Raw genomic sequence first — 23306 nt, forward strand, 5'->3', positions numbered from 1 at the left:
AACAGTCCTAACATGAAAATAACTCCAGTATTTATCATCAGTAGAATTCATAATTAATTGTGTTTATATGATACTGCAATAAAAAGATCTGTAGCTACATGCAGCAACATGGATGAATTTTACAGACAATTGTGCAAAATAAGCAGGCTACAAAAGAATAATACTACATGATTTCATTTAAATAAAATTAAAAGACCAGACAAAGCTAAGCAATGTATTTTTAGGGTGTACGTGGCATGATTATGAAGGAAGGACATCAAAATCAGGATAGTGGCTTACCTTCGTGAGGGAGGAAGGGTATGTGACTGGAAGAGGGCTACGCAGGAAGTTTCTAAGGTTTTGGCAATATTTCCTTCACACTAAAAATGTGTTTACCCATGTGTTTGCTTTATTATCTTTATCCTTTAAAATACACATGTGTTTTGTTTCCATAGTTATTTGTTTTACAATAAAAATACAATAACGTAGTCCCAGCTACCTGGGAAGCTGAGGCAGGAGGATCATTTGAACACTGGAATTCAAGGTCAGCCTGGACAATATAGCAAGAGCCTGTCTCTAAAAAATAAATAAATAATAAATTTAAAAGTTTCAATGTGATAAGGTATGAAGAACTTAACAACGGCATGGTGCATAGAAAATACTCAATAAATGTTTATTATTGTTTTGTTATTAATATCAAAATGTTTACATCTAGTTATAGCTGCAGCCCATACATTTTTCAGGTACTGCTATTATTTAGCTTGAAGTGTTTAACAAATTTCCCTCATGCTTTGAAACAAGTATTATTTAGTAGACTATTTTAGTTTTCAGGCATATAAGATTGTTCAATCGATCTCTCTTTTTGTCTTATAATAGTGCTGCATTAGACTCAGAAGATGTAGTCTGTATGAAGGTAATTTTTCTGACAGTTATTGAATAAATTTATTTGTAGCTTAAAAAAAGAAAATGTATTTAGATGAATAAAAAATACCTTTGTTTAAATTCCTGCAGTGAAAATAATTTCGGTACTGCAATTCTGTAACTCTCTACTCTTCCTTTCTCTATTACAGTCTTGATTTTGATATCTCTGTTTTTGAAAACCCAAGCCTTCTTAGTATTGTAACCATAATAATATTACAGAATAGACTATGATTTTGTGTTTATATGTATTGTTTAGTATTAATTTATACCACCACCAGCAGTGTAAGAGGATGCCTGTTTCCTTGTCTCCTGGTGAGCAGCATTGGATAATATTTAAAAATAATTTTTGGCAATTGGATTTTTTTTCTGTTACATTTATTCCTTTACTTGTTAGTAAACTTTAATTTCTTGAATATATGTATATATTGTCCAATTTTCATTCTATGTGCATATTTATGTCCTTTACTAATTTTCTATTGTGAGAGTAGTGTTTTTGTTTTGTTTTTTTTTCAAAAATTAATTTGTAAAACCAGTTTATATATTTAGGATGGTATCATTCCTTGTTGCAATTTTCTTCTCCCCAGTTTGGAACTGGCTTTAAAATTTCAACTTATTCTTTTTTACCTATTGTCTTTTCTTCCTCTTCTTCAGGAGCAAACATTCCCAGTCTTTTCTTCTTATTTCATGTAGAGCAGTTTAGTCTTCTTTTATTGCAGGGGGAAGATGGTCATTTGGCAGTGATGATGTGGCCCCGATTGCAGAATTGAGTTGGAGGCCGAAGCATGTGAGCTCTGATCCTTGCCAGTTCCGTAAGTCAACAAATAACACATCTATTTAGATAGCTTCCAGACAACAGATAGCTGTGAAATATACTCTCCTTTATGATACAATAGTGATCCTAAATTTAAGTATGTCAAGCATTTATAACCTTCTGACTCCTTGCAAAATTTTATCTCAAGTGATTTCAATATACTGTGCATACTTTATCAGACAATCCAAAGGAAAACATCTATCTGTAGTGAAAGCATAACACTGACGTTTGTCAAAGGTCAAAGATTCAGAGATTTAACTTATTAATAAATCTATAAGCTGTTAGTATTTTTATACAGTGGTGGTAAAAAAATTTGCAGGATTTTTAAAAACATATTTTAGTTCTTACCAAGAGTTCCTAAGTACATTGTTTTTCTAGTAAAATCCAGTTTGTTCCACATTTTTGACTGAGAAAAGCTAAATCGTTTCTTTTTAGGAAGAAAAGCTCAGTTTTTAAGGAGATTTAGTCCTAAAAATATCAAGGATAGAGGCCTAGGAAATATGTAAGCCTCCACAGACTTCCCCACATTCCCCAAACTACTTAAGATGATCCCCAAATAGGACCAGCCCTAAATGAGCCCTGGAAATAGGGAAGAAGGCTATTTGTATGCCTCCGTACTAGGGACCATCTACTTACTGTCACACAGGAGGAGTTACGCTGAAAGGGGACATTAGAACTGGCCTGCAATGTCACTTTTTCAAAACTATCAGCGGGTGCAGTGGCTCATGCCTGTAATCCCAGCCCTTTGGGAGGTGGAGGCAGGCAGATGGCTTGAGTCCAGGAGGTGGAGGCCAGCCTGGGAAACATGGTGAAACCCCATCTCTACAAAAAATAAAAAAAATTTGCCGGGTGTGGTGGTGTGCATCTGTAGTCCCAACTACTTGGGAGGCTGAGGTCAGAGGAATCACTTGAACTTGGGAGGCAGAGGTTGCAGTGAGCCGAGATCGTGTCACTGCATTCCAGCCTGGGTGAGAGAGAGACACCCTATCTCAAAAAACAAAACAAAACGAAACAAAAAAACAGATCCCTAAGAAATAAGTAGAAGAAATTATGGGAGAACCTAAGGATAACCCTTCATTTAGAGCAAGGGTGTCCAATCTTTTGGCTTTCCTGGGCCACATTGGAAGAAGAATTGTCTTGGGCCACACATAAAATACACTAATACTAATTTTAGCTGATGAGCTAAAAAAAAAAATTGCAAAAAAGTCTCATTATATTTTAAGAAAGTTTATGAATTTGTGTTGGGCTGCATTTAACGCCATTCTGGGCCACAGGTTGGACACGTTTGATTTAGAGGTATGAGAGCTAGAGGTGGGGTGGGCTTGGGACAGAAAGTGAGCTCTCTGTGCTGTGAATCAACAGCATCTGAAGCAGTGGTCTGGGAGACCCCAGGTAAGTATGGCCACATTAAGTAGTACTCTGTGGCAATGGGGCTTCTGACATACCACTGGGCTTTTGCATGGTGCAGTGGCTATTGGCCCAGAAAGGAGAAAGGGTCACATAATAATTGCCACAGAACACTTATTTAACAAATGCTTATGTAGCCTTTATTACCTCCCAGGGATTGTTTTAAATTATTGGTTCTTAACTGGAAGTGGTTTTGCCCCCCCCAGGGGACATTTGGAAATGTCTGGAGATATTTTTGTTGGCACAACTGGGAGGAGACTGCTACTAGCATCTAGTACGTTAGAGACCAAGGATTCTACTGAACATTCTGAAATGCACAGGTTAGTCCCCACAACAGATTATCAGTCCCCAAATACAGTGTCAAGATGAGAAAACCCTGTTTCATATATTTAATAGATATTAACTCATTTAATCTTCATAGGAACCTTGTGAAAGCTGCTCATTTTTCAGGTAAGGAAATGGAGGCAGATAAGTAACTTGCCCAGTGTCATATATCTGATGGAGACTCCAGGCCAAAGGGAAATATGCATGTTCGAAAAATGCCAACATTCTAGAGAAGAGCAGTTACGTTACTACTAGCCTAAATAAAATTTAAGGTGAAATGATTTACAGACAGGGTAATTTTTTAACAAAAAGGCATAATTCACAATGAAAATAGTTATAAAACTTCAGACACTAAATAGTATAACCCTGAAATATATAAAACAAAATCTGTTAGAATGTAAGGAGTAATTTAAATACAGTGCTAGCTTTTTTTTTTTTTTTTTTTTTTTTTGAGTTGGAGTCTTGCTCTGTCGCCCAGGCTGGAGTGCTGTGGTGTGATCTCGACTCACTGCAAGCTCCGCCTCCTGGGTTCATGTCATTCTCCTGCCTCAGCCTCCCGAGTAGCTGGGACTACAGGTGCCTGCCACCATGCCCGGCTAATTTTTTGTGTATTTTTAGTAGAGACGGGGTTTCACCGTGTTAGCTAGGATGGTCTCGATCTCTTGACCTTGCGATCCGCCTGCCTCGGCCTCCCAAAGTGCTGGGATTACAGGCGTGAGCTACCGTGCCTTGCCACAGTGCTAGCTTTTTAAGAATAGCTTTATTGAAGTATAATCAACATACAATCAACTGCACAAATTTGAAGTATAAAATTTCATACTTTTCTTTTTTTTTGAGACAGAGTCTCGCACTGTCGCCTGGGCTGGAGTGCAATGGTGCAATCTCGGATCACTGCAACCTCCGCCTCCCGGGTTCAAGCAATTCTCTTGCCTCAGCCTCCTGAGTAGCTGGGATTACATGCACCCCCCCACCACACCCAGCTAATTTTTTGTATTTTTAGTAGAGACAGGATTTCACCATGTTGGCCAGGCTGGTCTCAAACTCCTGACCTTGTGATTCGCCCACCTCAATATATGTCTATGCCTGTGAAATAATGCCACAGTTAACATAATGAACATTTTCCACCATTCCGAAAGTTTCCTCATGCCTGTTTATAATCCCTCCTTCCACCCACTTCGTGCCCTTTCTCCAATTCTGTCAACCAGTGATCTTTCTGTCTTTATAGATGAGTTTGCGTCTTCTAGAGTTTTATATAAGTGAAAGTATGCAGCATATACTCTTGTTTTGTATGTATTCTTTCACTCAGCATATTTATTTTGTGATATCCATGTTTTTGCAAGTATCAACAGTTCATTCCTTTTTATTGCTAAGGAGCATTTCATTGTATGGATATACCACAATTTGTATATTGATTTACCTTTTGATGGACATTTGGGTTGTTTCTGTTTTTGGCTATTATAAATAAAGATGCTGTGAACATTCATGAACAAGTCTTCGTATGGACATATGTTTTTTTTCTCTTGGAAGAATACCTACGAATGGAATGGCTGGGTTATATGGTGAGTATGAGTTTAACATTTCGGGAAACTGCTAAACTGTTTACTAAAGTTATTGTTCTATTTTATAGTCTCACCAGCTATGTGAGAGAATTCCAGTTACTCCATATCCTTGCCAACATTTAATATGCTTACTCATTAGGATTTTAGACATTTAAATAGGTATATAGTGGTGTCTCATTGTAGTTTTAATTTGCATTTCCCTAATGCAAATGACTGATGATGTTGAGTATCTTTTCATGTATTTGTTTGTCATCTGTATGTCTTCTTTGGTGAAATGTCTGTTCAGATCTTTTGCTCATTTAAAAAATTGGGTGTGTAATAGGGTTCTCCAGAGAAAAAGAATTGACGTGTGTGTGTGTGTGTGTGTGTGTACAGAGAGGTACTTGTTTAAGGAATTGGCTCACATTATTGTGGGGGCTGGCAAGTCCAAAATCTATAGGGCAGGCTGGCCACTGGAGTCCTTGGGAAGAGATGATGCAGTCTCAAGTCCAAAGGCTGGAGGCATAATTTCTTTTTCTTTGGGCAACCTCACTGTTTCCTCTTGAGACCAACACCTGATTGGAGGAGCTCTATCTACATTATGGAGAGTCATCTGCTTTACTCAGAGTCTACTGATTTAAATGTTATTTACATCTAAAAAATACCTTTACAGCAACATCTAGACTACTGTTTGACCAAAAACTGAGTACAATGGCCTAGCCAAGTTAACACTCGAAAATTAACCATGACAGGTTGTTTGTTTTCTTACTGAATTTTGGAAGTTTTTATATTCTGGATTCTAGTCGTCTCTAAGATTTGTGATTGGCAAATCTTTTCTCCCAGCCTGGGTTATATTTTCATTCTCTTAACAGTGCCTATCTAAGAGAATGTCTTAATTTTCATGAAGTCCAATTTATCATTTTTGTCTTTAATAGATCAGGCTTTTGGTGTCATATCCAAGAAATCATTGCCCAGCCAAAGGCATAAAGATTTTGTCCTTTTATTCCTCTACAAGTTTTACAGATTTAGGTTTTACTCTAGGTCTATAATCTATTTTGAGTTAATTTTTGTACGTGGTGTGAGGTATGAATTGAAGTTCACTTTTTGCATATGGGTATTTAGTTCTTCCAGCACCATTTGTTGAAAAACAATAGTAGTTTTTTACAGGTCAAGTATGCAAAAACACATATAAGGGTATAAATAACAGAATTAATAATATACCCTCATTTAAAGGCTAAGGATTCTTGAAAGATTTATGGAGCATTTATAAAAATTGACCTTATTAGCCATAGATAAACTCTTGATTTGAGCCACATAACACAATAAAACTGGAAATGAATAATTAAGTGTAAACAACAAGAAGCACAGAAAACCCCCATGTTCTCATCTCATTCTAATATAGTCAAGAAAGCCCGTTTAATCAAGGCAGCAGAACAGCTGCTGCCAATGGTCATTTCCCATTGGTTGGTATTGAGCCTTGGGTTATCTCCTCCAAACGTCTTGTCAGTAATTAATGCTAGCCTTGGTAAATGACATATATGATAATCAGCCTGTACAAAATCTTGGCTAAATTACTGGGGCATGATGCCTTTGAGGAAATGTAATGTTTCCTAGGGACTGAATAGAATGAAAAATAGAATAAAAGCAAAAGCAAGCAACCAACCCACCTAAAATACCAGAAGCAGTGTATACTTTATATTACAGGTTTGCCAAAATTAGGGGTAACTCCCACTTTCTGGTCTTAGCATTACTTTGATCCCTTTAATCCCCTAGTATTTGGAGAATTCAGGGCACCAAGATAAGTCAAAGAGTTTAATAAGTTTGATTCCCAATAAAAGGTGATGCTAAACAACATTTGGCCTCTAGCCCCATGGCTACCTCTAGCATATACAGAGTCTGTGTGCAAATTGCAAGGAGGCACACGTTCCTCTGGGCTGAATCAACCTCACATTAGGCTTGGAAGACAGGATACATGAAACACATACTGAGCACAAACTGCAGAGTTGTATTTGTTGGCTTGGTCTAGCCCTCTCCCACTGTTTTAATTGTCCTAAAGCAGGGATGTTTAATCTTTTGGCTTCCCTGGGCCACTTTCAAAGAATTGTCTTGGGCCACACATAAAATACACTAACACTAATGATAGCTGATGAGCTAAAAAAAAATCACAAAAAATCTTATAATGTTTTAACAAAGTTTACGAATTTGTGTTGGGTCACATTCAAAGCCATCCTGGGTCACATGTGGCCCACAGGCCGTGGATTGGACAAGCTTGTTCTGAAGAATGATGAGACTATGTCTTAGTCTGTGCAGGCTGCTATAACAACATAGCATAGACTGGGTGGGTTATAAACAACAGAGATTTATTTCTCACAGTTCTAGAGGCTGGGAAGTCCAAGATCAAGGTCCTGTCAGACTTAGTGTCTGGCAGGGGCCCACTTCTTGCTGGTTCTCACACAGTATAAGGAAGAACTAGCTCTCTGTGGTCTCCTTTATAAAAGCACTAATCCCCATCATGAATATTCTACCTAACGGCAGGCAACTGTTTCAAACGAAGCAAGTGAAGACTTTTCTTGTCTTCTCATGACAAACATATGGGTTCATGAAGTCATCCTATCATAACTGGCTTTCCTTGTTTGGGAGATGAAGGGTGGGGGTTGTTTTGTTTTAAATATGTGTTTTTAATAAAAATGCCAGTGCAGTCTTCAAAGAGGTTTTTGAGCAAGTGATTTTCAAGTGCAATTTTTTTTATCCTTCAATGTTGAACATCTGGGAAAGAGACACATAGGCATTGCTATAACTGAATAATAACAGACAACAATTATAATCTGCTTATTCTCTTTCTCTGAGAAAAGAAATATTATTAGATGATGAAGGTTGTCAGGATTTTTCTGAGGGTCTCCCCAAATACTGCTTTACCCAAGTCAGTCTTGGGATAGTGATTAAATCAGATTAGATTAGATCAAGCTCATCCAGTTTTCTTGCCTTCTTGCTGAGAAAATTGCTTATGATTTTCTCAATATTTCCTTTTTGAGAATAAGTTCTTTGCCTCATCTTTGCAACATGAAAGAGTGTTTTTGCCACAACAATCAGTGTGTTAAGGTGATTTCAATCACCTATTTCTAGAGAAGAATAAAAACTGCATGTAGTTTCTAAATAACAAATTTCCTTACTTCTAGTCCTCAAGGTTTCCAAAAAATTGGAATTTACTTTTCGCTAGGGCATTCCGTTATAATGGATAAAACGTTGTGATACACTGTGAGTTTTTAAAAAACAAGAACAGAAAAATATCTCAATTTTCAAGAATAATATATACAAACACAGAGGTTATAAAACTGAAAAACTTCATTACAGACTATGTTTTGGTTTACAAAGCTATGTTTTGTATTAGGGAAGAAATGTTAGAAATTGCTTAGTTTTGTCTTTATCTAAAGCATTCTTGAAATTAGACCTCAATATTTCAGAATCCTTGAGGACTAGAATTGAGGAAATTGCCATTTAAAAACTCTAAAGCAAGGCTACCTGGTTTTCAGTTTCAATTCTGCTGCAAATTAATTCTGTGACCTTGGACCAGTAAATAACTTTTTCATGGCTCAGTTTCTTTACCTCTAAAAGGAGAATAGCTCAGAGGTTGACAGAATATGCTGATGACTTAAATGTGTGTTTGAGAGTGTTGGGATGGAAGAGAAGGCTGGGGTGGGGTGGAGGTCAGGAAGGATGGGGGCGAGAGAGAGAGAGTTAAAGATATACTCAAGGTTTCCAGTAAATTAAAGTATCCTTTATGAAGTAGAGAAAAATAAAGAAAGATGAGGAGGTCTGGGAAGGAACATCAATTTGCTTTTGCACAGTTAAGTTTCAGTTGTCTAGTAGCCACCATAAGGAGAGATATAGAATAGATAGTTGAACATACAAGTTTGGATTTCAGGAGAAAGGTCAGACCTGGAGGTAAAGATTTGGGGTCCATCGTATATGAATGGCATTTGACATCATGAGAATGGATGAGGTCAACAAGGGAGTAATTGTAGTTAGAGAGGAGATCCAAAGGTTGAGCCCCAGGGCACTCTGACATTTAGATGTCAGGCATTTAGGTGTCAGAGAATAGTGACTAGCAAGCAAATGGAACCTTTTCCTATAGGATCCTATAGGAAACCTGATCCTATAGGAGCAGCCTATAAGGTAGGAGGAAACCAGGGGAGGGTGGTGTTTAGAAGTCAGTCTTTCTTGATTAATTGAATTAAATGCTGTTGTCAAGTGTATCAAGTAAGACTCACAGTTATCATTGGATTTAGCCATTCAGCAGTGATTGATGACTTTGATAAGAGCAGTTCTGGTGGAGGGATGCAGACAAAGCCTGATTGAAATGATTTCAAGAGACAATGGAAGGAGCAAAATAGGAGCAGCAAGTATAGATATAAAAAAAAGAAGCCTTGCAATAAAGGTGAAAAATGGTATGTAATGTCTTTGAAACAATAGGTGACATATATTGAGTACTTACTGTGTGACAGACACTGTTTCAGGTACTTGTATTTTGTTTAATGAGGAATAAAGAGTTGAGGCAGTCCTTGCTTTGCATGATAGCAAGGACCATGCAAGTGAAAACTATGCAAAGCAATCTTCATAATCAGTGGGAAGGATTATGATTGTCCTGTGACCTTTAAAAATTTTTGTCAAAACAATCAAAACTCTATAACTGGTGATTATTAATGTATTTGGAAGTGAAAAAAATAGTAAAACTAACGTTTATAGTACACTGTAATTTATGACATTAGAAACATTAAAAATTAAAATATTGCATTTTATTCTAAAAAGCTTAGGAGAAATGTGAACATCGCTTGCCTTCTCATCATACAGCTTACCGTAAGAAGGAAGCATCATTTCTACGTTTGGGTCAGTTTCCAACATTTTATCCTTTCCTCTTTCAATGTTGTGAAATGTCTGAGAGTACATTTAATGTGAACTTTTTTATTTTTATTTTTTTTTGAGAGGGATTCTCGCTCTGTTTCCCAGGCTAGAGTGCAGTGGTGCGATCTCCACTCACTACAAGCTCCGCCTCCCGGGTTCAAGTGATTCTCCTGCTTCAGCCTCTCCAGTAGCTGGGATCACAGGTGTGTGTCACCATGCCTGCCTAATTTTTGTATTTTTGGTAGAGATGGGGTTTTGCCATGTTGGCCAGGCTGGTTTCAAACTCCTGACCTCGTGATCCGCCCACCTTGGCTTCCCAAAGTGCTGGGATTACAGGCATGAGCCACCACACTTGACCTTATTGTGAACTTTTTGCTGGTATCAGTTCCTTTAGGGCATCTTCATCCTTTTTGCCACAACCACTTCGCTCATTTATGTCCTTAAGTTTGCCTTCATGATGTCCCTCAGGCTGCATATCTAGAGTCTTTCCAACAGTGGCAGTGTCAACATTTCCATGGTTAGCTCTCTCTTCTGTAACCCCATTTATGTTCAATTTGAATGTCATTTCCAGTGACATCACTTTTTGTTTCCTTGCTGCACTTTCATCTTTTTGGTCAATTCCCTCTTTCAATTATCCAGTTTTGTAAAATGTCACTTGGATTTATTACTGGGAGAGAAGGAGGTAACACAACTACACACTTGGCCATCTCTGCCTGAACTGAATAACACACACACAGTAGCCAATCACCAACAGACTTGGGAAGAAATGATGTGACTGGTCACTGATTGTGATGCCCATCTGTTACTTACGTGGTGATTTGTGGACTGAGGAGCTAGCAGTGAACTTTATATTTTATGCAATTACTCACATTTAATTCACATGGTAACTGAAATTTGAACCATGTTGTTGAGGGACTGGTGTTAATTAAACTTTGGTAACTGAAATTTCTGCATATTAGAATGGTGTACAGAACCTGTGCACAGTGAGGACCACCTGTAGTAATAGCTTTACAGTAAAATATTGATAACAAGATACACATATTTAAGTAAAACCTGACTTGAAGTTGTATACATATCTCTCTATAATGCTACAAATTAATCACACATAAACCTGTACACTCAAATTAGCTTTTCAGGAGACCCATTGCAACATTTCTTCCTCTTCTTTCTACCTTTGTTCCTCTCTCCACAAATAGATCCTCTACTTCCAGTTGTAATATTAAGGCTTTTATGTATTTAAATTGAAACAAGGCATAATAGTTGTATTAGTCCATTTTCACACTGCTATAAGGAATACCTGAGACTGGGTAACTCGTAAAAGAAAGAGGTTTGTTTAATTGACTCACAGTTTCTCATGGCTGGGTTAGGCCTCAGGAAACTTACAGTCATGGCGGAAGGTGAAGGGGAAGCAAGCACCTTCTTCACAAGGTGGCAGGAGAGAGAGAGAGTGAAAGCAAAAGGGGAAGAGCCCCTTATAAAACCATCAGATCTCTTGAGAACTCACTGTCACGAGAACAGCATGGAGGAAACTGCCCCATGATCCAATCACCTCCCACCAGGTTCCTTGCCCAACACCTGGAGATTACAATTTGAGATGAGATTTGGGTGGGGACACAAAGCTAAACCATATCAATAGTGTGTGTGGAGGTAGGGGGTATTGAAGGGAGGACGAGCTGGTTGTGGAAGAGGTAATTGCTTATAACCAAAAGAAGCCCCCTAAAGCTATTAAGTTATATTATTAAATTAAATGTACATCTACCATATGACTCTATCATTCCACTTCTAGGACAACAAAGACTTGCACATGAGTGTTTATCATAGCTTTATTTCTGATAGCCCTAAACTAGAAACAACCAAAATGTCCTTCCACAGGTGATTAGATATATTGTGGTATATTTATACAATGGAGTGCTATTTAGCAATGAAAAGGAATAGACTTAAATGTGGAATCCAAAAAGTCAAACTCATAGAAGCAGAGAGTAGAATGGTGGTTGTCAAGGACTTGGGGCAAAACGAATGGGGAGATGCTGGTGAAAGGGTACAAATTTCAGTTAGACAAGATGAGAAAGTTCTGGAGACCTAATGTACAGATGGTGACTATAGTTAATAGTGTTTTGTATACTTGTAAATTGTTAAGATATTAGATATTTAATGCCCTCACTACAAAACAATAAGTATGTGAGGCGATGGATATATTAAATAGCTTAATTTAATCATTTCACAATGTATACATATATCAAAACATTACATGTACACTGTAAATATGCATAATTTAAATTTGTCAGGTATACCTTAATGGTGGGGGTACAAAGAAAGACACCACCCTCCACAAAAAAAGGAAAGAATACTCAATAGTAAACCTGAAATTTTGGAGTTCTGTGAGAGGAAAAGTGTATGAATAGTATACTAAAGATATTGCAAGAAAAAGAAAAACGAATGGCTACTGACATGTGCAGCAATATGGGTGAAACTTCAAATACTATGCTGAGTGAATGAACCCAGACCAGGAGTAAATACTCTATGATTCTACTTATATAAAATTCTAGAACATGAAAATATTGGGTAACCCAATTCAAGTATTGTTATCTGCTTATGTATAAAAGAAAAAGAATCCTTTTCTTTTTCTTAGAGCATGGTAAGTTGGTTTGGCTAAAAAGGACAAAGTTCTTGATAAGTAAAGTATTGCTTTGCCTTTGGTGATCAGAGTGATCTTAACAAAGAGTGGTACTTAGTAAAACAGTTTCACATCCCTCAGTGTTGCACGGAAACCTTTAACATACCTAAATATCTATGGACTAGAGTTCCTGCTATATCTGCTGGCTGTTGTTTGACACTGCCCCCTCCCCCACCCCAAGTGAGAAAGAGGTTGTAGTAACACCATTTGTCACACACACATAGTTCATCCTAGATTCACCAGGAAATGAGGGTGGACATTTGTGTTTGGTAATTGCTTTTACCCAAAGGAATAATAGTACTTCTCATATCTCTGTGACAGGGAGGTAGTTACAATTTGGAGCCAGATACTTAAATTAACTCTCATGGAGTCTGGGAGATAGGGGCACTCTCTTCCTTGATGTTTACATTTCAAAGAGATGGCTTCCAGGTCCTTGAGAAAGACATTCCTTGGTTGTAAAGCTGGCAAGAAGGTTTGTTTAGCTTTTGAAAAAGATTTACAGACATCTCAAAGAATTTACAATTGCAAATTTTCTAAAGGAAATGCTCCAGGAAAATGGAGAGGAGGTGTCTTTCCCTTTCTCTCCCTTTTTACACCAGGATTTTTATTTTTATTTTTTTTGGATTTGGGTTTACCCTTACAGTACTTATAATCTGAAATTCCTTGAATGTGGTCCAAAGTATATTTCTGTTCATTTGACCTCACTGGAGACTAGAGAAGAGTCTCCAAATATAATTTAACTTTGAAAAGTAAACTTTCTCCTTCAGGCCACTAATTAACTTACTCCAATTATTGTTATCCAAGCCATTTCTTGGTTTGTTCACTATCTCAACAAAGGAAGGCATTTTTAGGTAAGTTTAACCAACCCTGCTTTGGAGAAAGCCCTTCAAATTAAGTTCTCTTTTATTCTGGCAATGCCAATGAATATTAAATGTCAGATGTTTTGCCTATTGTCCTGGGCGCCAGGGACAAATGGTAAAAAAGACAGGCATGCTTCTGTTCCCTCTGGAGTTTATGTTCCGGCAGGGAATGAGACATTTAACCGGTGGTATTACCAGCAGGAGCAAGTGCCATGAGTGTGACTCATGGAAAAGCACAAAGTGCCATCTATAGGACAATATTGTGAAATGTCCTAACCTGGAACTGCAAGAGGTCAAATTATGGAGGGCCTGCAAACCTTAATAAAGATTTAGGATTAAAAATTCAGTGCCTTGAGCCTGTTCCTAGAGCTTTTGATTCTTTGGGTTTGGTGCAGCTCAAGAGCCCATATTTTAACAAGCTCCTCTATAGGATTCTGATGCAATTACTCCCAATACTTTCCTTTGGACACTCTGGGCTATAAACCTTTTGAACGTTTTAAAGCCAGAGATTGGTATAATTGGATTTGAATGGATTGGTGGAAGGATGGGGCAAGAATGGTTGTAAGGGATTTAGGGAGCTACTGTAGTAGTTAGGCAAAGAATGAGGGTAGCTTGGACTAGTGGGCATATAGAGAAGGGACATCTATGTCACTAAGCATTTGAGAAATATTTAGGAGTGGAATAGGATCTTGTGATTGTTTAAATGTGAAAGGAGTTGCTGAGGGAGAAGAAGGAATCAAGGATGACTCCCAGGTTTCAGACTTGAGTAATGGGCTGGGTGGTGGTGTCATTTCCTGAGATGGTGAACATTGGGAGGAAGAGCAGTTGGAACTGAGGTATAGGAAGGAGGAGTTAATATTTTAGACACCAAGTCAGCCATGCAGAGATGTTTAGTAGGCAGTTAGATCCAGCAGTTTGAAGCTTAGGAGAGAGGGCTGGAGTTTGCATGTAGATTTGAGAGTGGACAGCTGAGAGATGGCAATTGGAGGGCAATGGATGAGACCCCATGGTGTTAGTTCGTTTTGCATTGCTATAAAGGAATACCCAAGCCTGAGTAATTTATAAAGAAAAGAGGTTTATTTGGCTTACAGTTCTGCAGGCTGTACAAGAAGCATAGGGGGACATCCGCTTCTGATGAGGGGGTCAGGAAGCTTATAATCATGGTGGAAGGTGAAGAGGGAGCAGATTTGTCACATGGAGAGAGAAGGCGCAAGAGAGACATCAGGCTTTTTAAAATAACCAGCTCTCCTGTGAACTAATAGATAACTCACTCATTACTGTGGGGAGCACACCAAGCCATTTGTGAAGAGTCCAACCCCATGACCCAAACATTTCCCACTAGGCCTCATCTCCAACACTGGGGATCACATTTCAACATGAAATTTGGAGGGGGACACACATCCAAACCATACCACCACTCAAAGAAAGCCTCTAGATGGAGAAGGAAAGAAGATCCAGACAGAAGCCAGAGCAATGTCAGACTATGTTTTGGTCAAGGAAGAGGAAGAAGAGCCAGCAGTAGATACTAAAAAGGAACAGCAAGGGAGATGGAAGGAAAACTGGGAGATTATGGTATCCACGTAAATACCTATGGAGAATGGTCCCTAGTGATTTTCTATATTTGTAATTTAGCCAAAGCACATTCAAAACATTGCAGCATCCTTCCAATCACATTTTCTGGAGGGTGGATATTCTTAGTGCTACATATATGGTTCTATTCCAGGGACCAGTCACACTTACACTGAGCACTTAAAAAATATTCTATTCTTTAGGATAAGAGAGTTATTACAGCCACAAAGGCTACCAAGTCCCTCTCCTTCCAAATGTACATCTCTCATGCTTTCCATCTCACTTTGGTGTCTGAACTTCTCAGGAGCAGACCTTCAATGGCTTTTTGACTTGTAGATGAAAACATCGATAGGAAAGGGTGATGACAATGACTGGGTTGTCTCTTGCTACCAGGTCAATTTCTTGGGTGATATATTCATATATTCATCTTTTAGGTCAGATGCGGTGGCTCACATCTGTAATCCCAGCACTTTGTAAGGCTGAGGTGGGTGGATTGCTTGAGCTCAGGAGTTTTAGATCAGCCTGGGCAACAGGGCAAAACCCTGTCTCTACAAAAAATACAAAAATTAGCCAGGCATGGTGGTGTGCACCTGTAGTCCCAGCTATTCCAGAGACAGAGGTAGGAGAATCACCTGAGCACTGGAGGTCGAGCCTGCAGTGAGCTGAGATAGTGCCACTGCACTTCAGCTTGGGCATCAGAGTGAGACTCTGTCTCAAAAGAAAAAAAAAATTCATCTTTCAGTGAGAAGCTCTTCAGAGTGATAAATGGGAGTCCATGTCTTCTCCACTGAATGTGAATGTTTGTCCTGCATCTTGAGATACATGATTTTTAAGTAATCTAGTTCCATAATAATTTTTTAAAAATTAATATTGATGAAAAATAAACAATAGATTTTTTTTTTCAAAGGAAAGCATCCATCACTTTAAAATGTGTGACTGTATTGGCCGTATGTCTGCTAAATCTTGCAAGTGTATAAGTAGGGTGGTATATAAATATAGTAGTGCTCAGGGAACTGTCTAGCCTTCACCCTATCTATAATCCCTTGGCCAATCACTTGGCCAGGTGGACAGAGGCATGGGTCTAAATCCCAGCGATGGGGTTATAGACATATGCTTCTGTCCACTTGGCCAAGTGATTGACTCAGGGGTGGCCACATGGCCCATACAGATTTCTTTGGATAGATAAATGAATGTTGGGGAGAAAATTCTTTCTTTCCTATTGTGGTTGCTAAGCTAAAAAGACATTAATCTGGTCCATGAGCAGCCACCTTTCCTGCTGCATGTGAGAGCTTTTCAGAAGAAGGAAGCTGGCGCATAACCAGAAGCAAAGTTGAAAAATGGAGAGAGATGAGCTCTGATGACACTGTGTGAGAGGTGAGTCTAGCTGTCATTTTGAATCCCTTATTTACCGGTTACGTGATAATGACCTTTCTTACCTAAGCTAATTGACTTACTTAAGCTTTTGTCATTAGCAACTGAAAGTATCCTAATTAATACAGCGACCGTTGGTTAAAGTATTCACTTTATTGTTGTGGGAGACCCTTATTAAATACCCTTTATGGGCCTGAAGCCCACTGTCCTATCCCTCTGCAATTACCGTAACAAAAAAATAGGATAATTAATTTGTGACTTTTAAAGTTTAAGTTACTTCAGAACAGCATGCTCCTTTTCAGGAAAATAAATTATATTTATTACAACAAGGGAAGGCAGTATTTGCTAGGTTCCTTTGAGAAATCTCTAGAGATTATGCTTGCTTGCTGTTTTAATGTTTCAACTAGGGGATGGAGAGGGACCTGCCTCAAACAAGATACCAGAGTTATGATTGGATTTGTCGAGGTCCCTTTATTTCTATCCTGGGGGATAAATAAAAGGAGACAGAACCCTTGTGCTGTTGTGTCCACAAAACTCGAGTGTTTAACCCTCAGGACCAAGTCAGTTCCTAGCTTAGTGTGGGGCAGTGGGGTGAAGGTTTCCCACTTTTGACAGAAGGCTTAAAACTGTGATGTAATATTTGAATAATACTTAGTGTTGCCTGAGGAGAATGATCAGAGAGCTTTGATTGGTCTTTTGTGTCTTGGTGTCCTGAAATTTCTACCTCATTGCTTAACAGGTTTCAAAGTAAGCCTAGCACAGAGAAGGAACTCATCTCAGATTTTGGCAAGGTTTTAAAACACATACGATAATTTAATTTAGAGCATTGTTGCCTAAAAAGAGCAGTACATTAGCTCAGATAAATTAAAATGGCAACAATAGCACTTTCCTTAGAACATGTGAAGAGGGCAGATACTTTTAATTTTTTTTGTGTGTTTGAAAAAGGGTGAAATTTTAAAAATAAAAAATACAAATCTAAAAGGTGAATGACACCTGGTAAGAACAACATAGATCACGTTTAAGGAAATTCATAAAATTAAACTTGAATTTTAAAGTTAGAAGACATGTAATTTAAAAACCTTTGGGAAGTAGTAAATCTACTGGTGCAGTGCAGAAATCTCCCGTGTAGTAATTCAGTTTCCTTTTCAAATGATCATTGATGGCATTTAATTCTGTCTGTTGGCAAATTTTTGAAATCTGTCTCCCTTCTAAAGGGAACTGAGGACTTCATCTCAATTGTGTACTTTTCATTCACCTTTTCACTCTCCGGTAAAACAAATAACCCTCATAAGCAATATTCAACACCACTATGTTTATACACCACCCTTCCTATACACTTGCAAGTACCTGTAGCGAAAGATTCAACCATCTTTTCCTCCTACCTCGGCATTGAAGGAACATGGCACAGGTACCATTAAGAATAGCCATACACAAATTGAGAGAGGCTTTAATCCATCTTTCAACTGAAATTTATGAAAGATGGATTAAAGCCTCTCTTATTTTGTGCTCCTGAGCAAGTGGTGGCTGGCACGCACACATTTATTGAGTGCCTGTACCGTGTCAGTAGCTATGCAAGGTTGAGAGGATACAGAGATGAAAAAAATGTATTTCCTGCTCTTAAGTAGTTCATAGCTTATTGTAAATCCAAATACAAAACACAGCAGTGTATATAGGCTCCTCAGCATTGAGGCTGAGGTTAGGAATGCAGCTGTTAGCTCCAAAACAAGGCAGTTGGCTGACCTGGGATCCACATTCAAGACACTGGCCTTGTCAAAATTGCAGTTTAACAAACTGAGTTAAGCAACTAGAACTATCTGTTCAGTCTCAGTGTTACCCTGAGTACTCATGAAAGAATTTCAGAAAAATTTCCTAGGCAATTTCCTCTTTACAGACAAAGCAATCCTAACATGATTTTGTATTTGGGATTTAGAGCATATTTTTCATTAGTTTTAACTTTATTTTCAACATTTACGTATCCTCTTTCTCCCTTCCTCCCTGCATAACAGTCAATTATGTTTCTTCGGTTATTCATCACTGTTTGAAAGCAGGTGCAAGGTGCCTTAGTTAATACAGCTGCAACTACTAAGGTCTTGCATGGCCACCTTAGCCCCATAATACCGTCAACTACTATCACATTTGTCTAATCTGTCAATCCCATTCCTTCCACCACTGTACACTAAGACTTTCTCCAACACTTCTCTACTCTGTATGCGTGTCATTTCGGAAGAAGCTTTGTTCCCATAGGAGGTGTGGTTGCTTTGAGAGATCTGAGAATGTACAATCAATCCACAGAGTTTTTTTTCAGCCAATTGTTAGTTGTAATTTCTCATCATTGGATTACAACAATTAGGTGCCTCCCACTGCTCCCAGCATCCAGCTACTAATAATTCTACTCCTTCACTTCCTAGGGCTTGTCGTTCACAAAGCTTCTACTTAGGAAACCTTGCCAAACTTACTTTATATTCTCTTTGCTTTTCATTTTTCATTTACTACTACCCTAATCTATAGTCTGTATATTCCTTAGAAACATAAGTTATGAAAGCAACAGTAAGATTTTACAATTTCAATAAATAGATTTGTTAAAATACTTAAATTGTTCAAGAAATAGCAACTGACATATCTTCAGCCAGACTGCTTTGGTTTAAACCCCAGCTCTGCCACCTGCTGGTTGGGTTACTCACTTGGACTCTTTAAACATCTGAAAAATGAGTATAATAATAACATATAGGTAGTACTACATAGTGGTTAGAGTGAGAGGATTCTGGCATTGGGTTCAAATCTTAGCTCTGTCACTTGTTTGCTGTCTAATCTTGATCAAATTTACATACGTTTTCTAAAGCACAGTTTGCTCTTTTATCCAAGGATAATGATAGCACCTGCCTTAGGAGATTGTTGTATAAATGCAAGGCCTCAAGCCCAGTGCCTGGCACATCTTAGTACTAAATACATGGTCGCTGTTCTTAGGAAAAACACCTAACAGAGTTAAAATTGATCAACTAAAACTCAGATATATAGCTTTCTAACTTTTCTGTGTCTAGCTTAATATTGTTCCTGTTGTTGATGGTGTAGGGAAAAAAGTAAAAGTTCCCATCCCAGGCTATAGTCTATTACAGTTTAAGCGGGTATCTTTCAGATGACTCCCACATTTCTTTTGTTGGTAGAATGGGAAGTCTTAGAGGATTCCTCTCCCTGCCATACCCCTGAGATCCCACTCTCTTCCTTCTTCTCTTTCCTTGATTGGTCTCTGGGCAGAGAAAGAAGCTTGCATCACCTCGTGGTAGTGGGAGTTCCATCCCAAGAAGACTGTTCCTCTGCTGGTTCCCACTGACCCCTGGCTGATGTGCAACTCATGCTACCTCACCTTTGAGTGTCTGATGCTATTCTTTCTGCATCTACCACTGATGCTTTTATGGGTTGTGTAGCTTGTGGCCTGTTTTCCAGTCAAGAGAAATGGAAGATGGTTGCTCTTCCATGGAGAACTTGGGAAAGTTCTCTATCATGTCTCACTGATGACTGAGCCCCCACTGGGCTCCTACTGATGCTGGTGACCTAATGTGACTCAGCAGCACTCCTCTTCCATACCCCTCCCCTATCCCTTTGTATTGTTCAACTCTGCCGTCCTTTCCAATTGACTAATGGAATTATATGTCCTGCAAGTTATTCAGTTATTAAAATTCCAAGTGGAAAGTGAAATTCAAGTCCCCCCCTTAACTTTTGGCATCACCTCAAACTATCTGGGGTATTTTTATTGCACTTTCCCTAAGTTTGGGATGTGGGAGGTAGAATTGAGGACGTCCTTGATGACTGTGTGTGCTCTCTCCCTCTCTCTTTTTCTTTCTCCTCTCTGGGCTTGTTTTCCCAGTGCCCAAAGGGCTTTCTACTTTTCCTCTCTAGGTAGCAGGAATGCCATATCTTTTTTGTTGTCTACTCCATGGCTTTTTGTAAGATTCTGATCAAGTTGGCCAGACTTGACTCTCTTGATTTATGATCTACAATTATGAAGGGATATTAGAAACCCCTGTTATTCTCCTTAAAAAACTAACCAGGTTAGCTTTCACGTCTTTTCTGTTTCTGCGGGCTAGAATTCTGGTTTGAACATGTAAACTGAGCAACACTTCTCTTTCCACCTGAAATGATGAGTATTGTTGATTAGGTAGGTGGGACTTGCAAGATAACATGACATATGGGAAATGAAATTTATATCACTTTAGTATTTCAAAAATATTCTTATTTCTATTTGTTTATAGAATGATAAAAAAGCAGAAAAATAATCATTCATAATTCCATCTCCAAGACATAGTCACTGTTAATAGTATTTCCTAGCTGGGTGCTAACTGGGTGACTTAGAGCAAGTTAATTTATCACTTTGATCGTTAGTGTCCTTTTCTGCTAAATGGGAATAACTCTTCCTCCTCCTCCCAGAGAGGGTTGTTTTGATTTAAAATGATATTTTTTTAAATTTCAAATTTTTGTGGTAACATAATAGGTGTTATGTATTTGTGGGGTATATGAGATATTTTGATATAGGCATACAATGTGTATTAAACACATCAGGGTAAAAAGGGTATCCATCACCTCAAGCATTTATACTTTCCTTGTGTTATAAACAATTCAATTATATATTTCTAGTTATTTTTATTTTTTGAGACAGTCTCTTACTCTGTTGCCCAGGCTGGAGTGTAGTGGCACGATCTCGGCTCACTGCATCCTCCACCTCCCAGGTTGAAGCAATTCTCCTGCCTCCGCTTCCCGAGTAGCTGGGATTACAGGTGCCCACCATCACATCTGGCTAATTTTTGTCTTTTTTTTTTTTTTTAAGTAGAGATGGGGTTTCACCATGTTGGCCAGGCTGGTCTCGAACTCCTGACCTCAAGTGATCCTCCCACCTCGGCCTCCCAAAGTGTTGGGATTACAGGCGTGAACCACCATGCCTGGCCATTCTAGTTTTTAAATGTACAATGCATTATTGTTGACTATAGTCACCCTGTTGTGCTATCAAACAATAAATCTTATTTATCCACTATATTTTTGTACCCATTAATCATCCCCACTCCCCAAACACACTACCCTTCCCAATGTGTGGTAACCATCCTTCTCTCTATCTCCATGAGTTCAATTGTTTTAAGTGTTTAGCTCCCACAAGTAAGTGAGAACATGTGAAGTTTTTCTTTCTGTGCCTGGCTTATTTCACTTAACATAATGACCTCCAGTTCCATCCATGATGTTGCAAATGACAGGACCTCATTCTTTTTTACGGCTAAATAGTACTCCATTGTGTATATGCACTACATTTTCTTTATTCATTCATCTGTTGATGGACACTTAGGTTGATCCTAACTTTTGGCTATTGTGCTGTGATAAACATGAGAGTGTAGATATTTCTTTAATATACTGATTTCCTTTTTGGGGGGTATATACTTAGCGGTGGAATTGCTGGATTGTATGATAGTTCTATTTTTGTTTTTTTGAGGAACTACCAAACTTCTTCATAGTGGTTGTGCTAATTTACATTCCCACCAACAGTGTACAAGGGTTCCTTTTTCTCCACATTCTCACCAGCATTTGTTATTGCCTGTGTTTTGGATAAAAGCCATTTTATTATAACTGGGGTAAGGTGATATCTCATTGTAGTTTTGGTTTGCGTTTCTCTGATGATCAATAAGGTTGAGCATGTTTTCATATACCTGTTTGTCATTCGTATGTCTTCTTTGTAGAAGTGTCTGTTCATATCTTTTGCCCATTTTTAAATGGGATTATTAAATATTTTCCTATAGAGTCATTTGAGCTCCTTATATATTCTGGTTATTAATGCCTTGTCAGGTGAGTAGGTTGCAAATATTTTCTCCCATTCTGTGGGTTGTCTCTTTACTTTGTGGATTGTTTCCTTTGCTGTACAGAGGCTTTATAATTTGATATGATCCCACTTGTCCATTTTTGCTTTGGTTGCCTGTGATTATGTATTGTAGTCAAGAAATCCTTGACTACTCCAGTGTCCTGGAAAGTTTCCCCAATGTTTTCTTCTAGTAGTTTCATAGTTTGAGTTCTTAGATTTAAATGTTTAATCCATTTTGATTTGATGCTTGTTTATAGTGAGAGATAGGGGTTGTTTCATTTTTCTGCATATGGATATCCAGTTTTCCCAGCATCATTTATTGAAGAGACTGTCCTTTCCCCCATGTATATTCTTGGTACCTTTGTCAAAAATGAGTTCATTGTAGATGTATGGATTTGTTTCTGGGTTCTCTATTCTGTTCTATTGGTCTGTGTGTTTCTTGTTATGCCACTACTATGCTGTCTTGTTTAACAATACGTCTGTAGTATAGCTTGAAGTCAGGCAATGTGATTTCTCCAGTTCTGTTCTTTTTGCTCATGATAGCTTTGGCTATTCTGTGTGTTCTTTGTGGTTCTATGTACATTTTAGGATTTTTTTTTCTATTTCTATGAAGAATATTATTGGTATTTTGATAGAAATCGCATTGAATCTGAAGATTGCTTTGGGCAGTATGGACATTTTAACAATATTGATTCTACCAGTCAATGAATATGGAATATCTTTCCTTTTTGTATGAAAAAAATTTCTTGCATCAGTGTTTTATAGCTTTCATTATAAAGAGCTTTCACTTCTTTGGTTAAATTTATTCTTAGGTATTTAATTTTATTTATAACTATTGTAAATTGAATTACTTCCTTGATTTCTTTTTCAGATTGTTCACTATTGGTATACAGAGATACTACTGATTTTTGTATGGTGATTTTGTATCTTGCAAGTTTACTGAATTTTCGTATCAGTTCTAATAGTTATTTGATGGAGTCTCTAGGTTTTTCCAAATACAAGCTCACATCATCTGCAAACAAGGATAATTTGACTTCTTCCATTCTAATTGCTATAAAATTTCCTTTCCAGTTTGGATGCCTTTTATTTGTTTCTCTTGTCTGATTGCTCTAGCTAGGAC

The 23306-nt window shown here is 38.1% G+C and overlaps 1 long non-coding RNA gene across 3 annotated transcripts in view; it reads left to right on the forward strand.

Annotated features, from left to right (window-relative positions):
• The first annotated feature begins 899 nt into the window (after window positions 1-899).
• Window positions 900-23306, forward strand: part of LOC112135483 (uncharacterized) — a 34080-nt gene continuing 11673 nt past the window's right edge. Inside the window, exons 1-3 of one of the 3 annotated variants that reach the window (XR_010135554.1) lie at window positions 900-1709; window positions 3325-3438; window positions 16247-16356. This is a non-coding gene — a long non-coding RNA (uncharacterized LOC112135483). Of the gene's footprint in view, window positions 1710-3324; window positions 3439-4909; window positions 15889-16246; window positions 17776-23306 lie in introns of those variants that run through there. The other 2 variants (XR_010135553.1, XR_010135555.1) reach the window with 2 other exon arrangements.

Source organism: Pongo abelii, chromosome 9 (assembly GCF_028885655.2).
Source record: "Pongo abelii isolate AG06213 chromosome 9, NHGRI_mPonAbe1-v2.0_pri, whole genome shotgun sequence".
Lineage (NCBI taxonomy): Eukaryota > Metazoa > Chordata > Mammalia > Primates > Hominidae > Pongo > Pongo abelii.